This window comes from Henckelia pumila, chromosome 3 (genome assembly GCF_033568475.1).
Source record: "Henckelia pumila isolate YLH828 chromosome 3, ASM3356847v2, whole genome shotgun sequence".
NCBI lineage: Eukaryota > Viridiplantae > Streptophyta > Magnoliopsida > Lamiales > Gesneriaceae > Henckelia > Henckelia pumila.
The window spans coordinates 187,886,001-187,905,803 of NC_133122.1; positions in this window are offsets into that span (position 1 = coordinate 187,886,001).

Genomic DNA, 19,803 nt, shown 5'->3' on the forward strand with positions numbered 1-19,803 from the left:
TATATATTTTTCAATGCAATTTTTCGTCAAAATTTCGATTAGTCGTTTTCCCCATTTTCGGATAAGGCATATATATCGATAATGCAGAGCAAATGAGAAGTTGCAAGTAGAGGTGTCAAAATGGATTGGCGGTGTAGGCCGGCCTACAACCCGTCGCAACCCACCATTAGGTGGGCGGACCGGCCCACGTTTAAGGCGTGTTGGAAAATCCCAACCCAACCCACCTATTTTAAGTGGCGGAACGGGCCAACCCGACGGTCTTACGTGTAATTTGGTGGGTTTTGGTGGGCCAACCCGCAACCCACTCCAACCCACCATTAGGCGGGGCGGTGGGGGCTGGCCCACCTTTAAGACGGGTTGGGAAATTACCAACCCAACCCACCTATTTTGTATGGCGGGGCGGGCCAACCCGACGGGCCTAGCCCATTTTGACACCTCTAGTCGCAAGCAATGCATTCAGCATTTAAGACATATAAGAAAATCTTTTATTAGAATTTTTTATAAATACAAATTTATATAGATAATAATCTCTTGTAAGTCCAAAATAACAGAAAACCTGGAAACATGGCCCACAAGAGCTTACCACTCAAACTATATAAACACCGTTTAAAATCGCAAAACTAGCTGCAACGCCACCCTCGTTTGAAGATGAGACCTTCGTTCACATCAAGTAAACAGAATGCTCGTTCATGATAACCTTATCCTTGTTCCTGCAGAATTTTTTTAAGTCATATTGTAATAGTCTGATTCTTAATTAAGTTAATCAATTGTCTAAAATCTAAACATGTTTAATTGGTCAAAACATGATTAAGATTTTAATTTGGGATTATAGAGTTGAAAATTGTATTCAGGTCGATTAAAAATGATTCAGCAGTTCGGAAGTACCGAACTGGTTTAGAAGACAATGTTCCAGTTCGGATGCACCGAGCAGTTCGGAAGTTCCTAACTGCAGATCGAAAAGTTCGATCTCATTTGGATATGAAACTATGACCTTTTTGATTGGTGATTTGACTCGAGAGAGTTTGAAAGCTCCAAACTCTGCAAGCACAACCCGTTTTCCAATCAAAGGACATGTGTTCGGTGGCCAAAGATCGGAAGCTTCGATTGAGCGATCGGAAGATCCGACGTACGATCGAAAGCACCGACCCAAAGATCGGAAGTTTCAATTGATGCCTATAAATAGGAACTCGAGGAAGCCATTTATTTTCCAATTCCCAAAGTTCTCTCTCCTCATTTATAGTTGGTTTTAAGAGTTTCTATGCGTCGATGATAGCGAGGAGCTACCAAGATCATAGCGGAGTTGTGCCTAGAGTTTGGGGTCATCGTCATCAAAGGGCTAATGATGGACGCACAAATTATTCCTACACTTTATTTTTAAAAAAACTTCAAATGTGCATTTAGAATAGTTCTGAAATTTCAAATGTAATGTGTAATTCAATGTACAACCCTAATTTTACATATAACATTACCCCATATTTTTATGGTTTTGATTGATATCTTCATTTCATATGTTCGAACTAGTAGTGCAGCAAATATGGTCATGTGATTTTTATGGGGCAATTGCAGAAGTTCTCGAGTACGTTACAATTACAAGTAATATATATATACAATAAAAACTAGCACATCGTGACACGTATAATATATGTGATGCGTAGAAAAGTGGATAAAGAAGTTTTTGGATCTTTAGTTTTGGTGATTACAAAATGAACTGCCAAAAATTGTAAAACAGGTAGAAGATCTACGATAGCTCTATAAGATTCTCGGAACTGCTCAAAGACTCAAGAAAAATATTCGAACAGCTTGAAGAATCTTCAAACTGCTCTAAAAAGACTCATTAAGCTATTTGAAGATTTCGAGAAAAGATTCTAAGAAAAAATCTTCATGACTATTAAAGTCCGCAAGAGTTAATTCTACTTATATTAGGAAAATAACTTATATCACATGCAGTCAGAAATTAATGAAGAGTTTTGGAAGACTAATAAGACAATTCAGAAGAACACTTAAGTCATCAAAGATGAACGTTATGATATGAATCTAGGAGGCGCTCGAAGATTCATATGGTTCCAAGAAATGTCTCTTAATTTGTCATCAAGAATTAAAGGATTTTAGATCCATAAAAATTTAGTTGGAGGGCATAGAAGTAACTTTGGAAATTATTATGATATTTTCCAAGACCAAAGGAATCAAGAAAGTAAAGAAAACTTGAAGAAAATGCTAAAACGAATTCGAATGGATCGAATCCAAGGCGCGCCCGCGCTACTTCATTGGCGCGCCCGCGCTATGTTTTGCAATCGAGAAGCGTGCCCGCGCTGTTCTGGAAACTGTGAAGATTTATTTTGCGTAGCTTCTGAAAGAGTGGGTGCCCGGTGAGCCAACTTGTGGCTAAGGGCTTTTATGACTCTATGTATAAATAATCTTTTGTTTAATATAATTTACACTTTTATAATGGCGTTTACTTTATCTTTTATCATATTATTATGTTGTGACATAATATAAGATGTTTAGATGAAGACCTTGAATATACTATAGTGTATGTAAGATGTGGTGGCACATGGGGATGGCTATCATGAAACACATCTTATAGTCACTGTATATTCTAAATGGTTCCTAGTCGATTGAGCCGTCCGTTAATAAGGATAAGGATCGCTCGAGATTGAGACTAGCATTTGCGATGCCGAGTACCACGTTTCATTGGTATAGAACATAGAGATGTTCAAAGCATGCAAATGGATATTCATACGATGAATGATCGAACTACCCTATCCGGACTTTCCAAGTGGTTATCACTTATCGAGTGGATAAAGTCCGCGGTTTTGGTTGTACACCATTAGTCCTTACTACTTGAAACATCATTGAGACTCTATATGCTAGTGCTGTACTTTGACTCATTTACCGACTCTATTGGGGTCATCAGGTGTCGGGATTGGGTACAGTTACGACACATATAGGAGTCGATGCTTTGTTGTCAAGGATTCACCACATACTTGCTAGTGTGGATATCCTATGCAATCTGAGGAGATATTAGTGTGACGAATCTCTGGCCAGAGTACATGATTTGTTTTAAGAAATGGTTTCTTAGTAGCACATGCGATGTCACTATTTGATCTTCAAGATGTATTGCATAGTTATCGAATCTCGAACGACTCTCGATTTACCAATGGTTGTTGATTCGATCGGGATATATGGATGAAGGGACCGTACTGTACGCTAACCAAAATCTATTGGTTCTTGCTGGCACTATCAGTGATACCTAGGGAATCATGGGGCGATGTTGCTAGGCGCTCTTACCATGATTCGATGGGCAAGTCGGAAATTGTTGTTCCGAGTCACAAGGAGTTGTGAGCCTACAGCTAGCTGTATCCCTGAACCATTGAGGGTCACACAAGTAATGGATTTTTAATCCCCGTTGAGATAATTAAATTTAAAGAGTTAAATTTAGTGAATAAAGAAGTGGGACTTCTTATATCAGAGTAGAAGAGTAAGATTTCCTAAAATGACATAGGGATGGGCATTTTTGGAAATCACTGAATTCGGATTTAGAAAATTTATCTTGTCTTTAAAAGATGCAAAAATGGTTTCTGTGCACATTGGTGAAATTGGTTTATCAATCTGAGTCACGATGAATTTTATATTAATTTCTGAACATGCGGGCTTTGCTTGTCAGGCTTGAACTTATGACTAATGGGCCCTAAGCTGTTAGCAGCCCACATTATAAATAAGTTATTGCAGTACAGAAATTACACAACAGAGGTCACAAAATTTTCGAAAACCCTAGCTGTTTTTCTCTAGTGGCCGCCGCCCCCCTCTGTGTTTTCTCTCTGAAATCCAGCCTGTGAATTTCGAATTTGCAGTCTGGTTTAACGGATCAAATTCGTTAATTCTCTTCGTAGAAACTTCTGATAGATTTTCTAGTGCAATCTATCAGAGGGATTAAACTTCTGTTCGTGGACCTGATTGAAGAATTGTTCGTCCATCAGTTCCTGGGATATACAACAAGAGCAGAGTTATCTGTTGGTGTCCATAATCTCGTTTCGAGATTCAAGGTAAAAATTTAATTGTTATTTAATTTTTACACGCACAATTTAATCGTAAAGTTTTGATACCCATGATATGGAATCGTTCCATATAAAATTTTTAAAACTTCCGCTGCACCGGGTATCAATTCTGATTGATCTGATCACCGTTTTCCAACAGCTTCAGCGTGCCCGCGCCTGATGTTCTCTCACACACACTTTGGTATGTTCGTGTGTGTGCGTGGTTTTTGATATATTTTTGATATGTTTAGATATATTGTGTTAGTTGGAGTCTTTTAAGTTTATTAGGAAACTTTTGAAAGATATCTTGGATATCTTTAGATATATTTCTGCGATATCTTTTATTATTTTGTAGTTGTATTATAAATACACAATATATGTTCATTATTTAATAGAACAATTAAGAATTATTCAGTTTATTGATTTTTATCAATTCTTAAAATTCTCTCTAGAATTTTTCCAAAACTTTGCTTTGTTTTTATCAAGTCAAACTTATCAAAGTTTCATAAACTTTGTGGCGTTTGTCAATTTATTATCTTCATGGATTGTCAGAAACAAGTTTTCTAAAGGTTTTTTTGTGATTAATTGTTTATCTTATGATTATCTATTGTCAGTTTTGTTGTAAACTAGAGGTGGATATCCAAAATTACTTGTTCAAAAGATTGGGACAACATTATTGAATCTTTTTGTTATTGAATTGAGGGTACGATTCGTTTATAATCGTGTTTACTTTTCATGCATCCAAGATTCGCATCATTTGTTATCAGAGCTTAAGGTTCACTTGATCAAGTAAGTTGTATCTTTCTATTTTTTTGTCTTATCTATTCTTTGTTCTTCTTATCCGTTCTTCGTGTTCTTCGTTCTTCGTTCGTCGTTCGTCGTTCTGTCAATCTTGTTGCCCAAGTTTCGTGTCTTGTGCTACAAGTTATTCAAACAAAAAAGAGAAAATTCAAAAATTAAAAAAAATCAAAAATTCTAGTAAAAAAAATTAGAGGAGAAAGACCAAAATCTTCAGAAAAAAAAAGAATCAAAATAACTTGTGACAAATTTCTTGTGTCCTGTGAGTCTTGGGTACCAAGTCTATTTCAATCTTCATAAGTCAATTTCTTGTTTTTTGTGCAATCTACGTGAGTCGATTGTCAAGTTTTTACAAGTTTTGAACTTGTGAGTTTGATATTCTTCAACCACAAAGCATAAGCTATTCATTATTTGAGTGAAAAAAAAAAGTGCTTGAGTGATTTTCTTTGGAGTGACTAGTGAGAATTTGTGTGGGGTAAATTTTTGTTACTAACCTTTTTTTTGCAGGTACGATGTCCTATAAAAATTATTTTGTTGGTGAATATGATGAGTATATGGAGAGTAAAAGAAGATTTTATGGGTGTGGTAGTAATAAAAGAAAAGATGAATGTAGTAGTGAGAATTAGGGGAGAGAAAAAAGAGATTATGGGAGTAGGAGAGAGAGAAAAATTGATGAGTATAGTGATGTGTATAGATATGATGGTTTTTGTGGAGAAAGAGATTTTGAATATTATTTGGATAGGCTTAAGAAAAATAAAATTCCGTCGTTCTATGGATATTCGGAGTCGGAGTCATATTTGAAGTGGGAAAAAAAAGTAGAGAGTGTATTTGAAGGTCGTGATTTTTCTGAAGCTAAGAAGGTTAAAATTGTCTTACAAGAGTTTACCGACTATGCTTGCAATTGGTGGGATAAAGTGGTGGTGAATAGGAAAAGACATGGAATAAGTCCTATTTCTACATGGAATGTGATGAAAAGAGTGATGCGAAAACGTTTTTCTCCTAAACACTACGAAGTTACCAAGCGTGAATATCAAGGTACATCTAAACTTTCAACGTCTAGTACTTGTGATATTGTATGTTTATGGTGTCATAAAAAAAATGAGCATGATATGAGTCAATGTCTAAAGGAGGTTATGTTGAAAGTGGAGGATTCTCAAGTAGATGTTGAATCCAATGTTGAAATTGATGATGAATTAAAAGTTGAAGTTGAGAAAATTGAGGTTGATGATATTTCAACTAATGATGATGTGAGTGTTGAAATATGTGCGGTGGAGGGTGAACCATTGTTTGATGAGAATTCTTCTGTTGTGCATGTTGTAGATGATAATCTTGTTGGTATCACTTGTGAGTCTATTAATGAGTCTTGTAATCAGTCTTTGCAATTGAATCCAAAATAATTTCTTGAGGATCAATTGGAAATTCAAAATTTGAGTGATATGGCTGAAAGAAAGAGTGATAAAGAAGTTTTATCTAATTGTGAAGATATAGCCGGTTCAATCCTGAGCATCGCTTGTTCTTCTTTGCGGAATTTTTAAGATGTATTGATGAAGGAGCAAAGGAGATACAATACTAAAAGACTTAACATGTTGGATCTATGTGAAGTTGGTCACACGCGAAGTGAGGTTAGAGATTTGAGAGTTGTTCCATTCAAGAGGTATGATTTAAATTTAAATGTTAAACACCAATCAAATGTCTAATTTCAAAGGTATGATCTAAATTCTCAATTTTTTGGATTTAATGACTTTGTTGAAGGATTTGTAAATATGTTATTTATGAAATATGCTTTAATTTCAAATTGTGATCTTAAGTCTCTTAAAATTTTGCATACTACAAGATTGAATAATTTGGATCATATGGTAGTGTTGAAATCATTTGTTGATCTTAATATGTTAGAATCTTGGTGTGATACAAGATTAAGTAAGTTGGGTTATGTTGTTGTGTTTGAGTGTTTGAGTGTTGCATGAATTGTATAGGTGACAAGTCTAATTTTTTTGATTGGTTAGTGATGACTTGTGGGCTAACTAATGTGCGTAGTACTTTCATGAAATTGATGGGCTATATTTTGCATGCGTCTAGAGGTAAATTTATTGTGTTATACTTTGATTATATCTTAGTATATATCAAAACTTTGAATGGGCATGTCGAATATTTGATACTTGTGGTGTCAACACAAAGATATGAGAATTTGTGTGAAAGTTTGAAAGATAATGTGCTTGTGTACAAGAAAATTTGTTTTACTTGTGGATGGTGAGAATTTTCAAGGATTTAGAGTTATTGGTGAAGAGTTGATCAAGTACCAACAAGGTAAGGAAAAAGTGGTAGTTACTACACTATCACAAATTTATGAGTTCTTATCTCTTTTGATTACATGGTTCTTATTGTCTGAAAATGTTAATAAATTGCATGAATGAGTTAATGATTTTGAGGTTGTGTTTGAAAAATACTTGTGCAGTGTTCATGATAAATTTTATGTAAGCACGTATTTTTTTAAAGAAAATAAGTTTTTCTCTATATGTTCGTCATTTCATGATTTTCTTGATGAAAGGACATGTGTATTGAGTTTGAAGTGTATTTGAAAAATCCAAATTAAAGGAAATGTTGGATGAATATTTGTTGTGGTTGCATATGAAGAGATATGTTGAGTGGGGTTGTGATCTGAGTGGCACATTGCATGTGAATTGTTTTTTATTCCTAGAAAACAATGGTTGAACTTAACTATGATTTTGTGTTGGGGTTAACTAGGTCTAAGAAGGAGAGAAACTTGATTTTTGTAATGGTTAATGGAATATTAATCATGTTTTTACATGCTAATAATGTTGAGGTGTTTAATTTGTGCATGAAAAATTTCGTGAGTCTTGATATGGTTTTGAGTGAGCAAGGTATACTAGTGCATGTGGAAAGTATTTTTAAGGTTTCTAATTCTTGCTTGGTTTTCGTAGACAAGGGGCAAGATTTGAGGACAAATCTTTTTGAAGAAGGGGAGTCTGATATGAATCTAGAAGGCGCTCGAAGATTCATATGGTTTTAAGAAATGTCTCTTAATTTGTCATCAAGAATTGAAGGATTTGGGATCCATGAAAATTTAGTTGGAGAGCATGGAAGTAACTTTGGAAATTATTTTGATATTTTTCAAGACCAAAGGAATCAAGAAACTGAAGAAAACTTGAAGAAAATGCTAAAACGAAGTCGAATGGGTCGAAGCCAAGGCGCGCCCGCGCTATGTTTTGCGATTGAGAAGCGCGCCCGCGCTGTTCCAAAAACTGTGAAGATTTATTTTGCGTAGCTTCAGCGCGCCTGCGCCATCCCATAGAACGCCCACGCCTGATGTTCTCTCACACACACTTTGGCGTGTTTGTGTGTGTGCGTGGTTTTTGATATATTTTGTTAGTTGGAGTTTTTAAGTTTATTAAGAAACTTTTGAATGATATCTTGGATATCTTTAGATATATTTCTGCGATATTTTTTATTATTTTGTAGTTGTATTATAAATACAACATATATGTTCATTATTTAATAAAACAATTAAGAATTATTCAGTTTATTGATTTTTATCAATTCTTAAAATTCTCTCTAGAATTTTGCCAAAGCTTTGTTTTTTTTTTTTTTTTATCAAATCAAACTTATCAAAGTTTCATAAAATTTGTGGCATTTGTCAATTGATTATGTGGATTGTCAGAAACAAGTTTTCTGAAGGTTTCGTTGTGATTAATTGTTTATCTTATGATTATCTGTTGCTAGTTTCGTTGTAAACTAGAGGTGGATATCCAAACTTACTTGTTCAAAAAATTTGGATAACATTATTGAATTTTTTTGTTATTGAATTGAGGGTACAATTCGTTTATAATCATGTTTGTTTTTCATGCATCCAAGATTCGCATCATTTGGTATCAGAGCTTAATGTTCTCTTGATCAAGTAATTCGTATCTTTATATTTGTTCGTCTTATCTATTCTCGTTCTTCTTATCCGTTTTTCGTGTTCTTCGTTCTTTGTTTGTCGTTCGTCGTTCTTCGTTCTGTCAATTTTGTTGTCCAAGTTTCGTGTCTTGTGCTACAAGTTATTCAAAAAAAAAAGAAAAAAATTAGAAAATTAAAAAAATCAAAAATTATGGTAAAAAAATTAGAGGAGAAAGACCAAAAGATTCAGAAAAAAAAAGAGAATCAAAATAACTTGTGGCAAATTTCTTGTGTCTTGTGAGTCTTGGGTACGAACGAAGTCTATTTCAATCTTCATAAGTCAAGTCCTTGTTTTTTGTACAATCTACGTGAGTCGATTGACAAGTGTTTACAAGTTTTAAACTTGTGAGTTTGATATTCTTCAACCACAAAGCATAAGTTATTCATTATTTGAGTGGAGGAAAAAAAAAAGTGCTTGAGTGATTTTTTTTGGAGTGACTAGTGAGAATTTGAGTGAGGTAAATTTTTGTTACCAACCTTTTTCTTGCAGGTACGATGTCCTATAAAAATTATTTTTTTGGTGAAGATGATGAATATATGGAGAGTAAAAGGAGGTTTTATGGGTGTGGTATAATAGAAGAAAAGATGAATGTAGTAGTAAGGATTGAGGGAGAGAAATGAGAGATTATGGGAGTAGGAGAGAGAATGTATCCATCCCTCCTCTACACACATACTCGATCCTGACAGAAGTATTTTTGTTTTTTTTAAAAAAAAAAATTCAATTAACATTATCAAGATTTTGAAAATTGAAATGATATTTGAGAAAATATGATGGAAAGATAAATTTGGAATATAAAATTGATTGGTTAAAGATTATTTTGAAATTATAAGAAAAAATCCAAATTACCAAAACTTAGTTATTATAGCGGGTTTAACTCTATTAATCTATTGTATAGATATAGTTTTAATCCAATCTAAAAAATTTATCCAATTTAATTTTACAATAATTTTGTACTTAAAATTTCTTGATTTAGGATTGCTCTACTTATCGAATTATTATTTACATTTGAAGAAGCAATATTATATCTTAGCAATGGTCCTTATATAAACCTGAAGATTTATCTACTTGAAATTTCTTGATTTAGAATTGCTATACTTAGGGGTATCAAAACTCAACTCAACCCGCCAACCCGTCACGACTCAACCCGAAAAATATCAGGTTAGGATTGGGGGTTTTTGGGTTTGGGTTGAATCGGTTTGACCCGAAAGCTAACCCGAAAAAATTAATCGGGTTCGGGTTGGGTTCTGGTCAACCCAAAACTATTAATTATTATTTTTATATAAAATTAAGATAGATTTACTACATTTTTATACTTTGTATATTTGAAAAAATTATTATATATTGATATAATAGATTATCGTCATTTAATGTTTATTTTGTACAATTTTTATTTTTTAAAATATTTTTTTATTTTTTGTAGTAAGTATACTTTAAATTTTCTATAACTAAAAGTTCAAATTTAAATTATATATAAGTTTAGATTTTGTTATTATGTGATTAAATTAAATATTATTATTATTATTGTGTGTTTTGAATTTTTGTTTAATTATTTTGTTAAAAAATAAAAAATTAAAATCGGGTTGGTTCGGGTTGATCGGGTTAGTCGGGTTAGCCGGGTTCGGGTTAGTCATTTTTGGGTTGATTTGGGTTCGGGTCAAAGAAATTTTTAGAGTTATTTTTGTCAACCCGACCCGAACCCACCCGACCCACCCAAATTGACACCCCTAGTTGTACTTATCGCCACAACATCTTCCATGTTTTCTAAGGCCCTACATGTTGGTTTGGATTCAGGCTTAAAGAGGGAGGTCAAGTGCCCGAACCACAGGGTGTCGCATAAGCTAATCTGAGTCTAGTAGTATACATGCGTCCGTCGTTAGTCCACTGATGGTGATAGCTCACAACTTAGGCACAACTCCACTACAATTCCGACAGCGCTCCGTCGCCCTTTGGCCCTCGAGAAGAACGCCTAAAGGATAATAAAAACTAGCTAGAATCGAGAGAGATAAAGTTGGAATGAGCAAATGAAATGGTTGATTTCGGCCCCTATATATAGGAATAGATCAGATGGTCCGATCTCCCCCGATCAACCCCCTCCGAATATGTTTCCTGCCAGCAGCCAATAGGAGATTGAATCGTCCGATCCCAACCTTCGGATCGTTCGATCTCTGCGTGTTTTCAAATCAAATACATATCTCTTATCTGAACGCGATCGGATCGTCCGATCCTGAATTCGGATCGTCCGATCTCTTCGGAGCGTCCGAAATCCAACCTAGCTTCTGAACTGTTCGGAAGGTCCAATCTCCTGGCCTTGCTTGGTTCGGATCGTCCGAACTCCTAAACACTTGGAACTTTCTTGGACCACCTTCAAACGTCATGAATCCGATTTTCCACTCCTTTAGCTCATTTAAAAACTCCTTAACCATGTTTTAGTAAATAAATTAGTTAAATTAGTAGTCGGGCTACTACAAGTGAAATCCAACCATTCAAAATTCAAAAATGAAGGGTAAGAGATAGACTTAGATATGTGTGAAATCTTCTACCAAATACCATTCACCTTTATGTTCTTTCAAAATTTATAAGGTTATACAAAGAATGGTAGAATCCGGTGTTAAAAATCAGAAGATTCGGGTCAAATAGGGCTAGGGCAAATAGTGGTGGAGTGAGGGCGAGCCCAGAATAATTTATGAAGGAAAGAAAAAATAAAAGAGAAGGTCGTTTATTTTTAGATGAAGCATTGATGAGATCCAACCATTCAAAATTCGAAAATGAAGGGTGAGCGATGGACCTAGAGATGCATAAGCTTCTACCAACTACCATTCAACTTTATGTTATTTCAAAATTTCTAAAGGTATACAAAGAATGGAAGAATCCAGTGTTAAAATCTGAAGAGTCGGCTCAAAGAAGGCTGGGGCGAGTAGTAGTGAAGTGGCGACCAAGCCCAGAATTCATGTATGAAGGAAAGAGAAAAATTAATGAGAAGGTTGTGTATTTATAGAGGAAGCATGGGTGAGATCCAACCATTCAAAATTCAAAAATTAAGGGTGACAGATGGACGTAGAGATTCGTGAAAGATTCTACCAACTAACTTAGAGATGTGTGAAAGCTTATACCATTCTACCATTCACCTTTATGTTATTAAAATTTCTAAGGGTATATAGAGAATGGTAGAATACAGTGTTAGAAATCGGAGTAGTCGGGTCAAAGAGGGCTGGGGCGAGTAGTAGTGGAGTGGGGGGCGAGCCCAAAATTAATTTATGAAGAAAAGAAAAAAATGAATTGAAAAGTTTGTGTATTTATAGACGTAGAATGGGTGAGATCCAACCATTAAAAATTCGAAAATGAAGGGTGAGAGATGGACCCCGAGATGCATGAAAGCTTCCACCAACTACCATTCACCTTTATTTTAGTTCAAATTTCTAAGGGTTTACAAAAAATGGTAGAATCCAGTGATAAAAATTGGAAAATTTGGGTCAAAGAGGGCTGGGGCGAATAGTAGTGGAGCAAGGGGCGAGCATAGGGTGAGAATAAAAAAAGAAAAATAAAAATGAAGGAGACGGTTGGGTATTGATAAAGTAAGTATGAGTGAGATCTAACCCTTCAAAATTCAAAATATGAATGGTTGAAGAATTTGGATCACCAATCTTAAATGTACAACTTAGCAAGAATCCAAGAAATGAAGGGTGGGATATTTGTAATGGTTTCTAAGAAACACTTCTCAAACTTGTGTTATTTTCATAATTTTAAGGATTCCCGAGGAAGAGTGACAAATACATAATCTGTTCTCTGCCTAAATTTTAAACATCAAGATCTCAGTTATGGAACTCATACAATCGAGTTAGGAACCTACGATTCAACTCGAATTGAGAGGGGGATACTGGTGATATCCCAGGAGTGGGGACATTACATACTTGAGACCAATTCGAGTCCATATCCATGAACCAAGCTTGGATCCAGCTCTATCTGATAGGGTTGGTCCGTGAGAATAAGTGGTGGAGACGAGACATGTTGGAGATGTTGTGTCAATCGTAGCCAAAGGAGGTGACAAGGGCAAGGGTGATCTAGGAGGTGTGCTAAGAAGTTAAGCACGAGTCTATGAGTTCGGAAGAAGAGGAGATGAGGATGAGCCAAGGAGTTGAGGATGATGATGAGGATGAGAGTAAATAAGGTATAGCCTATCCGGGTGTGCGATCCCTTAGCTTCAGCTTCGCCTCAGGGGCGAGGCCATTCTTTTAATCACCCCAGAAAGTAGGGGAGTCAATTCAAGTGGGTCGACTGGGTTCGAGTTGGGTCGACACAATATACTACAAAAAATGTTCTCAACCCGAACCCCTCCCGAACCCGAAACAAATCGAAAGTGTCCAACCCCAACTCGAACCTGGCTAACCCGAATCAACCTGATTTTATTTTTATATTTAATATTTTTTAACAAAATAATTAAATAAAAATTCAAAACACACAATAATAATAGTATTGTTATGAATTATAAAGAATGTAGAGATGCGAGAATGAATAGGAATACTTTATTCATCATTGAAAGCCTCTATTTATAGAGTGTATTTATAGATTTGAATAGTAGATAACATGATATTTTGAAATAAAATATGATCTCAATAATCATCTACAAAAAATTATCTACAACACTCCCCTTAGTTGATTATTGAATCAACAAATCATTTCAGAGAGATATGGGGGCTTTAGTGCTTCCTCCTTAAAACCTTGTCAAAAAACCTAATGGAAAAACCTGAACGGAGGAAAAATAGTTCAACAATAGATGCTCCCCCTGATCTCAATCATCTAAGGTCCTTTAACTGATGCATATCTATTTTGTGCGCCAATTTCTTGAATGTTGATGTCGGCAGTGCCTTTGTAAATAGGTCGCTACATTATCACTTGAAAAAATCTGATAGACATCAATATCACCATTTTTTTGAAGCTCATGTGTGTTGAATAACTTTGGTGAGATATGCTTTGTTCTATCCTCTTTGATGTAGCCTTCTTTTAATTGTGCAATGCAGACAGCATTATCATCGAATATTACTGTTAGGATATCTTTGGTGGTTGGAAACCCACATGATTCTTGGATATGTTGTGTCATATATATCAAACATACACATTATCGACTTGTTGCATGCATTGCAATGATCTCAGAGTGATTTGAAGATGTCGTGGTTAAGGATTGTTTAACTTTATGTGGATCATAAAGATACCATGCATCTGCATATCTAACTAAAGAGGACTTTGATTTTGTTGAATAAAATACTATCATATCAGTTGTACCGCGAAGGTAACGAAAAATATGTTTTATACCATTCCAATGTCTTCGGGTTGGCCATGAGTTATATCTCGTTAGAAGATTAACAGAAAACACTATATCAAGAGGAGTACAATTTGTGATATATGATAATGCTCCAATCGCACTTAGATATGGTACTTCTAGACCTATGATCTTTTCTCCATCTTCAAGTGGTCGAAAATGATTTTTGTTAGCATCAAGTGATCAAAAAACAATTGATGATGCTAATGGGTGTGTCTTATCCATATTAAAGCGCTTTAATACCTTGTCAACATATGATGATTGATAACAAATATCCCCTCTTGTAAATGTTGAATTTGTAATCCAAGGAAAAATTTTGTCCTTCCCAAGTCTTTCATCTCGAACTCACTTTTAAAGTAATTGGAAATTTTAGCAAGCTATTCTGGAGTACCAATAAGATTTAAATCGTCAACATATACCGCCACAACTGCAAAACCCTTATCTGTATTTTTTTTATAAATAAGCACAGACAAATAACATTATTTGTGTACTCTTCTTTTAACAAATATTCACTAAGGCAACTGCACCACATGTGTCCGGATTGCTTTGATCCATATATGAATTTGTGCAGCTTTATTGATAACATAGTCTTGGGAGTTGCATTATTTGCTTTTGATAGTTTGAGTCCTTCAGGGATTCTCATATATATACATATATATATATATATAGAGTTTTTCTATGTTGCCCACCTCCATGCCCACCTATGAGGTGGCACTCATCCATTGGATGAACCATTTGTATATGATTCATCTCATCCATTGGATGATTGCCACCTCATAGGTGGGCATGGAGGTTGGTACGGGAGGTGGGCAGCATAGCAAAACTCTATATATATATATATATATATATCACTATCAAGTGAAACATAAAGATAAGCGGTTACTACATCCATGAGTTGCATATCAAGACTTTTTGATACTGCTAAACTGATTTGGAATCAAAAAGTAGTGGCATCTATCACACATGCGAATATGTTTCCTCATAGTCAATTCCAATTCTTTGTGAGAAACCTTGGGCTACGATTCGAGCTTTTTATCTTACAATTTCAACATTTTCATTCTTCTTTCGTACAAAAACCCACATGTATCCTACTGGGATTACATTTTCAGGTGTTCGAACTATGGGTCCAAACACTTTACGTCTTTTTAGTGAATTTAATTCAGCTTGTATGACCTCCTTCCATTTTGACCAGTCATTTATTTGTTGACAATCTTTAAAAGATTGTGGTTACGACTACTCATTATGCATAATGTCAAGGGCCAAATTTACGACAAAGAAATTGTCAATAATTGTCTCATTTCAATCCCACAATTTCGAGATGATATATAATTTGTTGAAATCTTATTATTTTCATTGATTTGCAATTTTTTATAGTCGCTATGACTTGTTCTGAAAATTTTTTTATAGTCGCTATGACTTCTTCTGAAAATTTTTATATAGTCGCTATGACTTCATCTGAAAATTTTTTATAGTCGTTATGACTTCTTCTGAAAAAAAATTTATAGTCGCTATGAATTCTTTTGAAATTTTTTTATAGTTTCTATGACTTGTTCTAAAAAAAAAAATTTGTCGCTATGACTTCTTTTGAAAATTTTGTTATAGTCGTTATGACTTCTTATGAAAATTTTTATATAGTCGCTATGACTTTTTTGAATTGTTTATAGTCGCTATGACTTTTTGTTTTGCTCTAGGAGAAATAACGTAGTGCTTAACATATAGTACTTAGGAATGGATCAAATTCTCAAGATTTTGTCTCATGGGGAAGTTCTAAACCCACACTATTAGGTGATGAGGTATCCCGGGACTTTATTTTTGTCGTCTTGACCTCTTATAGAATCGTGGCTTAGGTAGTCCTACAGGGCTGGCCAAACCATTATTGGATGGCTAGTCTGAATGATTGCATGAGTTGTGACGTATAAGTTAAACATTCGTTGATGTAGCTGGGTTTCTTCCTATATAATTAAATAGAAAAGTAAAAAAATAAACGTAAGTTTATTATTAAACATAAAATAAATGAGAAAAAAATTATCTATAGGGCAAATAAATTAGCAGCAAGCAATCTATTTTAGCTTGTAGATATTTGCCCTATGAGTGTAGAGTTTCTGTATATTGACACGACTCTCTGTCTTGCGTTATATTTCGTCGTATTTTTATTTTCGTTTTCTTTTTCCCATGGAGTGAAACTCATCCGTCTCCTTGATGCGGATGTATTTTTCTGCTCTAGACAACAACTCCTCCAAGGTGTTTGGGGATTTTCCTGCTATAGATTCCTTGAATTTTCCAGGACGCAAGTTCTGCTGCATTATTCCAGATACCATATCGTGGTTCACGTGTGGGACTTCATGAACCGCGTTAGTAAATCTCTTAACATAGTCTCTCAAACTTTCCTCTTATTTCTGAACAATTGTGAATAAGTATGCTGCTATTTTTGGGTATTTCTTGTTAATTGAGAATTGGTGGATGATGCGTTGGATGAGTTGCTCCAAATTGGCAATGGATTCGGACGACAGCTTATTGAACCATGTGAGAGCTCGCCCTGATAATTTTGTTTGGAATATCTTGTAGTAAGCCGTATCTGTGATGTCATACAAATCTGCTTTCGCGTATAATTTGTCTATAAGATCTTGAGGATCACTAGTTCCATCGAACTCAGGTAGGTTGGGGATTTTGAATCCCTTAGGCAATGTTTTAGATAGAATGACGTTAGTGAATGGGCTCCAACGTATAGGTAAGATTTCCGACGAATTCTCTCCCTTTACATATATGTGAGATTCATCCCCACGGGTTAGATTAGTGGTTTTGTTTTTTTCAGAGACGTCGTGAACTGTGTGAGCACTTTTTTCACCCTCTTCATGAGTAGTATTTTCTTGGTCCCCTCAGGATATTTTTCATTAACTTTAGAATTAGTTTTCTTTGGGTCTTTGTTACCGGGGTCATGAGATGAGAGCCCTCTTCTATGAGCTCTCTTGTCGGTGCTTCGGTGTTTATGGAATTCCACGAACTGAGCGACCGCTTCACTCGCTGCGCGTGCGGCTGTTCCTTCCATTAAGGTTGTCAATGTTTCTTGTGTGAAACTAAATCCAATCGGTGGTTTGGAGATTGTAGGTGGGTCTCCATTGAGATTATTTCCTTGAGATGTTTGTGGTGGATTATGCATTCTCAATGATTCAGTGAACAAGTTCCCACAGACGGCGCCAAGCTGATGTAGCAAAAAATTGATATTACCTGATTGGAGAAAATCTGGGTAATTTGTGGAGATTCGGATGACCGGATTAATACTCGAACTGTTTCAAAGATCGAACTTCGTGGATTGTTACTTGCATCACAAAGCAAAGTGAGTGGCGTCGGGGGTTGCTCGGTGCAGACACTCCGACGCTCAAGTCAGTATTTGCCCAATAAAATTTCTAGAAAACTAGAGCATGTGACTATAGAGAGTGTACCTTAATAATGAAAGGACTTGAGCTATTTATAGATAGTCAGAGAGTTTCATCGGCTTGAGCCTCTTATGGGATTTTAGGAATTTATGGATATTTATAAAGTATCCAAATAAATAATATGAGACCCAAATGGATTGAGTCATTGGGCTTGGGTTGGGAGAAAGTCAAATTGGGTCATAACCCATCAATCTTGTACCTTTCCTTTTCGAGGTACAGTATCTTTAGAACCAACTGGTCGACCACGCTTTTGGCGTATTTTAGATTCGTTTACAAGTTGAATAGTTGTTGGTCCTATAGGGACACCAATTTTCACAGGGATGTTCTCTACATGTATATGTGACTTTGTCACATTATTTGTATTGACAAAAGTATCGGGTAATTGATTCGCAGTTCTTTGCAAGTTAATGATTCTTTCAACTTTTTGCTCACTTTGATTATTTCGAGGATCATAATGAGATAATGTTTTCTCATTTCAACTAACTTTTCATTGTTCTCTAGGGTACAACTTTGCTTCCCCTAGAGTTGGAATCTCCAACTCATCAAAGTGACAGTTTGCAAACCTCACAGTAAAAAAGTCACCTGTCAAAGGTTCCAAATATCTAATAGATGGTGAATCATATCACACATTAATCCCAATTCTACGTTGTGGACCCATTTTGGTTTTTTGTGTTAGGTGGGAGAGGGACTTGAACTGCACAACCAAATACTCGAAGGTGAGAAACGTTAGGTTTTCGACCGTAGCACTAGTTGAATTTTTGATTTTACTACGCTAGTTTTTACTTTGGTAAACACTATTGCTGAAGTAATATAATGTTATTTACTTCGGTTATAAAATTAACGAAGTAAAATATATTTTAGACTTCATCGATTAAAAAAACAGACTTTACTTAAATTTTAAGTGACTTTTTACTTCGTCAAATTAAATTTGAGGAAGTAAAAAGATGACAATAAAATTTTTAATTTGTATTTGATGAAGTAATAGACTGATACATTTAGAATTCTTACATTTATTCACATTTTTTTCTACTCTTCTCTCTTTCTATTACTCTGCACTCTCCTTTAGTGTTATTTTGTGAAGTTAGAAACGTAGCCCCTTTTCCAGTCACTCTCGTTCTAGCACAAATCTGCCACCATCGCCGTTCTTACTCCGGTGGAAACAGCACAACGACCACCCTAGATGATACCTAAGTTCCTCAAGACCTTGTTTATGGCCTGGATAGAGTTTTGGATCTCAAGAACAGTGCGACTGAAGCCCTAATTGATTTTGGGTTTTTAAGGTAGTTTCTCAGCTTCCTTTGGACACGTTTAAAGAATTTATTTTTGCTGGATTTGAAGTATTCTAGATTAGTTATATATCTTTCATAGTATTCTGCCTTTGCTCTTAGAAACTTTGATACGTAGTTTTAGTTGTTTGTTCACTTCGGAGATTTTGTGATTTTATTGAGAATATTGTGATGTTTCTGCCGCAAATCCTGGATCATACATAGAATATTTTAAAATTTAATTTGCTAAACGAATGGGATAAAAAATATTAGTTTTTTTCTCCATTGTCAGAGTTGGAACTCAATTGTTTAATTTGCTAAATGGATGGGTATGAATCAATTTTCTAAACTGGTTGTGCCTCTTTATATTTTGTGGAAGGTGCCAGGTGGGAATTTTTTTATGCATAATATGTATAGTCAATATATTTTTATTAACACAACACATAAAAAAATCTATCGCTACTAAAAATGAGCGGCAACCCTAATCTCGATGCGGGCGATGGTGCTCCGGCGGCCATTCTTGAGCCATCGGATAGGGGTCGGATCACTTACGCTGCTGCTTTCTTGGCTTCCTCTCCTAGGACAACTTGGAAAAGTTTTTCAAAAAGCGGATATGGTTCAATCCAGGCCAAGCCGATGGTTCTATATAAAAACAATCCAGGTATTTTCTTTTAAAGAAAGAGACTGTTGGGATGGAGAAGGCCTATCCACATGAGATGATCGGAAATTTCTCTGGTGGATGGCCATCGAAGGAGCAAACAATGTAGGACTTTGCAGGAGTAGGGTTTTCAGGACCGTATTCTCTGAAGTTTCTCAGGCCGGGATATCTATTCATTGACTTCAAGCTAGAGGAGGATATGGCTAAATTTTGGGGAAAGGGAAGCTGGTTCCTTCAGGGGAACCTTCTGCCAGTGTTTAAATGGACACCAAAATTTGATTATCAGAAATAAGTTTTGTCGTACCGGTATGGGTTAAATTCTCGGATTTGCCGATTTCTTTATTT